The sequence below is a fragment of the Pinus tabuliformis genome, chromosome 9 (assembly GCF_031772625.1).
Source record: "Pinus tabuliformis cultivar Carrire ecotype Pingquan chromosome 9, CPIR1, whole genome shotgun sequence".
Classification (NCBI taxonomy): Eukaryota; Viridiplantae; Streptophyta; class Pinopsida; order Pinales; family Pinaceae; genus Pinus; species Pinus tabuliformis.
The window spans coordinates 515,197,320-515,203,822 of NC_142307.1; the positions used below are offsets into that span (position 1 = coordinate 515,197,320).

At 38.1% G+C, this 6,503-nt stretch overlaps 1 pseudogene; it reads right to left on the reverse strand.

Annotated features, from left to right (window-relative positions):
* Positions 1 to 4,483: 4,483 nt before the first annotated feature.
* Positions 4,484 to 5,398, reverse strand: LOC149149465 (NAD kinase 2, chloroplastic pseudogene; annotated as a pseudogene).
* Between the last annotated feature and the right edge of the window lie 1,105 nt (positions 5,399 to 6,503).

Consider the following 6,503-nt stretch of genomic DNA (forward strand, 5'->3'; position numbering starts at 1 on the left):
TTGGCACCTTTTTCTTGATCACCGAATGCTCATGTTCGAATGAATGCCAAATGCTCCAACGCCTTGCCATATTTATACGAGCGGTTGGGCGAGTCGCTGCCCAGGCCGACTCGACCACCGCGTGCCAAAACGCCCTTACACGTCGCAAACTTGCCATCCGATTGCTGGTCGGCAAACAATCCTTCGTTCAAATCGCCCCAACATGTGAGTCGGCCCGTGGGTTATGCCAAACGCTCCCACGCTATAAACCAACCATCGCTCCACCTCTAATGCGCATTATACTTATGTCCCTTCCCACATTTCGGTCGTAGAGTTCGCACTTCGCACCGACGGGGAGAAACCGAACCGCAGGTCCTTACACCGCGTTTCCCAGACTTGGGTAGAAATTTTTATTTGGAAAGGTGCAGTGGAAGGAAGACGAGGCTCGACAAGACTATCCCAATCAAAGGAGACACTCCTAGAACTTGGAGGGCGAACATTTGAAGCAGTCGGAATGCCCGCTATATCAGAAGACTCTGCACTAGAGATCAAACAGACTCTTTTGTTAGGCACTTCACCCCCCAAAAAAGGAGTGTAATCGGCCAGAGATTGCATTGGCTCAACCACATTATCAACCAATGGTTGGTGGGATTAATGAGAAACCATATCAGATCTAGGAGTAGAAGTACTTTCAGACTCGGACCATATCCTTTGAATCTCTGGAATACCAGGGCATAAATGAGTAAGATGGTCTCCCTTGCATATCTTACAAGGGAACTTAGGTTTAAAACTTCTACGTCCAGGTTTCTTATCAACCTCCCTTTCGCCAACCTAACTAGTAGTGGTTTGTGGAGAGTCCTGAACATGACTTGCAGAGGATCCTGAATCTTTGCTAGTATGACTCACAGTGACTAGACTCGTGCCCCTAGCATGACTTGCTGCAGCTAAAGGCTCATCTCCAACATGACTTGCAAAGGTTGATGATGAAGGGATAGAATTATTCTTCTTCTTTGACTTTCTCTTTCTCCTCTTTTTAGATTTCTTGTTACAAGAAGGAGGAGAAGAATGAATCCTAGATTTCTCTTGGACAGAAGATGAACAATTAGCACCCATGTGATGCCACTGAAATAAAGCATTCATCTGAGAAGCTTCAAGAGTTTTGGGAATATTTGGGGTGGACCACAGCCAAACGAGTAGTCCAACATTCAACCCAGGAATATTCAAAGTGGCCATCAAGGGAGTACCAACGTTTCCAAAGAAAGGAAAAGCACAAGGATCTCCTTTTGAAAAGGTACCTTGGTTGGTTTCCATAGGAATATTGGCCATATCTAACTGATTTGCAGACCCTTCCCTTACGGGAATGGAGAAATTACTTTTCAAGGAAGATATACACACAATCAAGACCTTTGCCCTTGAGGAGGCAACTCCACAACTTTGTAGGTGTTGTATTGAAGTGGCTTGGGAGCTTATACATGGACTATGACCATTATCTTACACCTCTTTTAGGCCCTCAGGGACTAGTTTTCATCCTTGAAAAATGTTCAAGGGCCTAAGAACCATCCCTTAGATGGTCTCCATGAGTACCACTAGGCCAACTATTCACCTTAGAGGCATTGGAGGGTGGTTTTCTACCATGTGCATAGTCTGTATTATTACTAAGCCTTAAAAACCACTCGTACTAGACCCTAGCATGATAATGGTGTTTCTCCTTAGATGATGTCCAAGGACCCAAACAAAGCCATCCTTGTCGGGCAAAATTATCCTCACATTAACACCCATACACCATCTATATACCTATGGTTTATAATGATGGAAAATAGTGCTCCCCATCACTTAATTGTGCAAAAATCCCCAGCTAACCTAGATTCCACGTCAAACATGTCCTCGATATTAGCATATCACCCTACATTATCCATTAGCTCATGGAGATAGAGGGTTCAAGGACTCTCACTTGATGGTTGGGGACTATAGTCCATCGAGAGGTCAAATTTCGGGCTAACTGTGTTAAGGACACCTTGAGGTCAACCAACACTAATGCAATGTATTAGTTGTTGGTACATCAACCTATCAAAATGGCACAATACTGGGTAGTAGACATTAGTAAGTAGGACACTAGTCACCAACAAGAAACCTTGGTATCAATAGAGTAATGATGTGGTGAGTGGACGTGGATCTGGGGATACAACAGTCAATTGTGTGGCAGTTGATTTGACATGCTAACGTTTCATTATGATGTGGCACCAATGTGGGTCTAGATGACATGACATACCAATGTGGTAAGTGATGTGGCATGTTGACATGGCAATGGAAGGTTGATTAGGCACCGAGGTGATGTATAGGTGGTAACCATATAGCGATGACATGGATGTTGGGCTTTTGGATGTTAATATATCAGCTAATCAGTATCAATGACACTCTTTAGCCTCTTTTGAGGGCCTGATCGCTTGATAGCCCGACCATTGGCCTTTCAAGATATCGAGTATTGAGACATTAGGGCTTCAATCTACAAGCTCCTCTGTATGTTAGGTGTCGAGTATCGAGATAGTAAGTATGTATAGAGCATTAAGTGTCCTGGGGGGATAGCAGCTTAGTGATCTGGCAGATGGATAAGGTAGATGATGGAAAGGTAATTAGTATCAATGACACTCTTTAGCCTCTTCTGAGGGCCTGATCGCTTGATAGCCCGACCATTGGCCTTTCAAGATATCGAGTATTGAGACATTAGGGCTTCAATCTACAAGCTCGTCTATATGTTAGGTGTTGAGTATCGAGATAGTAAGTATGTATAGAGCATTAAGTGTCCTGGGGGGATAGCAGCTTAGTGATCTGGCAGATGGATAAGGTAGATGATGGAAAGGTAATTGTGTTAATTGATGACCCATTGTTTGGTTATGTGAAGACCGAGTAAGCAAGTTTTAAACTAATGTGATATTTCCCAAGTGGTCGATAGTGGATATAATAGCCAAATTAATTGAATAGGTAAGCTAAAATGAACATTATTGTTTATATCATTGCTAAAATGAACATGGCCTAATTATTCAATATCTCTTGTAATGGAACCAAAGTTATGTATCACATGAATAGTTATAGGTAAGAATTCTTATAAATTATCTTGATTACTATGTCACATATTGAAATCTTTCATTTCACTAATAGTTTCATCATCTGTAATAGATCAAATTACTATGACTTTAGGCAACACTTTTGATGGATTTTACTCATTGTTAACTAAATTTATTATTTCTTTGTCACTGAAGTTGAAAAGTGGAAATACAAAATATTTAATAAACGAGAGTAAATACTATTTCAAGGGTGTTACCAAACTTATTGCATGAGGTTTTATACGAGACAAGTATATATTGCTAGAAAAATAGAGATAAAAAATAATTAACAAATTCCTAAATTCTTTATTTGTATTAAAAAAAAATCTCTAGTTTTAATTTTTTTAATAATTACTAAATTGTGTGTTTGAAGTAATTACTTATTTGAAATAAGGAAAAATCTTTTTTCCTTTTTTTTTTAATAATCACTAAATTTATTATTTAACATAAATAAAAAAAATTGAAAAATCTATTTTTTTTCTTTTAATAATTACTAAATATATTATTTAACATAAAAAATAAACAATAAAAAATAGATTTTTCGTTACATGCATATTGAACTTTTACTTATAATTTGGTCCAATACAATTTTTTCCATATATAAAAAATATACATATATTATTAAAATTTGAAAACTTGTCAGTGAATATGAGCTACCTGGTGAAACTAGTTAGTAAACTAGGTGAAAGTAGTTATTTGAAAGCATTTTTGTCAGTAAATATAAGCTACTTGGCGAAAATAGTTAGTAAACTAGGTGAAAGTAGTTAGTAAACTAAGTGTTGATTACCACTCCATCTGATATCTAATCTGATGTCATGAGACAGTTCGGGCTGGCTGCATGAGACAGTTCGGGCTGTAATGAATTAATAAATATACAGTTCTCAGCTGTTAAATTTATTTTCATTAATGCACCCAAAGATTCCTTAAAAATCTAATCTGATGTCATGAGACAGTTCGGGCTGGCTGCATGAGACAGTGCATGAGACAGTTCGGGCTGGCTGCATGAGATGTAATGAATTAATAAATATGCAGTTCTCAGCTGTTAAATTTATTTTCATTAATGCACCCAACGATTCCTTAAAAGCACTGAGATTTACAAATTTCGATTCCTTAAAAGCACTGAGATTTACAAATTTAAAAGCACGATATCAGGATTCTGTCTGATTTTCAGAAGAACAAATCTTCAAAAGCAGCACAAGTTTTTGGTTCAGATTTTTCCCTTTTGGAAGTGAGAGTTCATGCAAAATACAGGTTTTTTCCACTTCTGATTGTAATTTTGATTACCTGTGCACTTTTTTTAAACAGTTTTTGCCATGTGTTTTTAATATACTCTCTTTTTCTGTTAATGAAAAATACTTTTACACAGAATTTGTTCATCCTGGCTGTAAGTATTTGCAATTTGCTTAGTTGATATAGGTTTGATCGCTTTCTTTAGTCCTATTAGTTGATACGCATGCAGATAGCCTCCCAGCTTGTGCTGGAACGCTGTGCAGTTTAGAAAGACTGGGCACATCATCATCATCATCATATGCAGCACAAATCTGACTTTCCTGAAAACATTTACTACTTTGATCGCATTCATTTATAGTTGGAAGAGGTTGCTTGCTCATGTAAACAGGGATAAGGTCGCCTCTTGAGAGTTGTTTCCATCTCTTACCTTCAAACAATACCCATGAATTACTTTGAGCAGCACCAGAAATATTCGATTCAAGCTGAGTTGAATTTGGAATTATCATAGGATGAAATGATAGTGAGTGGAAACATATTGCAGTAAAAAGAATGCGTGGGACATTAGGACGCACTATGGAGCTTCCAGCTAATGTAGAATAGGTTGTGATTCTAGTAGGGGTGGCTACTATGATTCCATCAACTTGCACTTTAGTTATAAGGTCGTTGTGCTCATAACATTCATTCTTACAAAGGTAATGATTGGAAACACGATCATCCCCAACTTTATTAAGGACATCAAACACGTTTCCTGGTATAGCTTTCCCATTGTGGAATATCCCATTACCTAGTCGCATTTTGAGTGTTACGTAAACTCCATCTGTTGTAATATTTCCATGAATAATGGACTCCAAATCTCTTCGAAAACCTATAAAATGATGTGCAGTGAAAAATCCCAGAGAACCAAGATTGGAGGAAACCACAGTGGAAACTGTTTCATGAAGTATCAGATCATCCCCATCCAGGCATGCAACTAAATCTTCTCTTTCATGGAGATAACATGCATAATGAATATGGATGGTTTGAGTGAAGTTGAGCCCAGGAAGGATGGAAAACATGTTCTGCACCTCAAGCTTCACTAAAAAATTCATTTTTTTTAAGTTCTCTGGTTCGTAATATTGACAAAACTCCCAGGCACTTTTCTTGCATTTTTGTCTGTGGTAAGCTTATTATATTGACAACTTCCTTTCCTTGCCAATGTCTTCTTCAAACTGTCCATCTGTCTTTTAAGTTCACGAAGTTCTCCACTCTTTTTATTCAAGCGAGAAGTACCTAGTTCAAAAAGGGACACCCATTCGACAATTTTAAGGGTGCTTATTGACTCCTCATATGAATCTGGTTCAGGACTTATGTGCCCAAACATCAAAGGCTTTTCCTTTCCCCCTAATGGAACCTGAAGCAATTGAATCAATTTTCTATTTTGAAATGGCTTGTGGATTTGTATGTTCCGATGCTGCAATAAAATCCCCTCGAGATGAAAGGGACTTGTTTATGTATTGCGCCTCCTTCAAACAATCTCCAGTAACTTCAGGTTTATCCATCCTCTTACTTCCAGCAAGATCTACAAATTTGGGGCAGCTATAAAGGTTACAAAGCTACGGGATTTTGCATCATTTAATCATCTATGAGGGTCAACATAGACACAGGTCTCCTAAAATGTCATTCATGTGTATCACTCTTACTTTCTTGCAAGACAATGTGTTATTTAGTAAAAACTACACATCTATGTGTTTGTTTTTTTTAATATATTGTGCCCATATATACCCATTTTGGGGGTTCATGTTTCCAGGCATCCCCATTTCGGAAACTTTTAGATGTTTATGTGTTTTGTCCAACTTAGTCATAGGGAGATTCTTCTATGATTAATTTCAACATCCAATGATTCAAATGTAGCCCTTGAGAGCTTAGGAAGTAGGGACTACTTTTGAAGATCAGGCCATGTGCTCTTCTTAATCTGAAATAAGAAATCCATATCGTCTTTTGTAAAGAAACACAATTACCAAGCCCTTCATAAAAGGGATTCAATACTCGATCATCTAGATATCAGGGTCCTTGTAACTTGGCCATTGCCCCATTAACTTTCCAACTAAGCTTTTCTCTATAGCCAAAAGGGCTTTTCTTTGGAGAGTGGGGGTTTTGATCATTATTTCCAGGAACTCTTCTAACTTCCTCACGAAGTGCTCATGATTTGAGTGC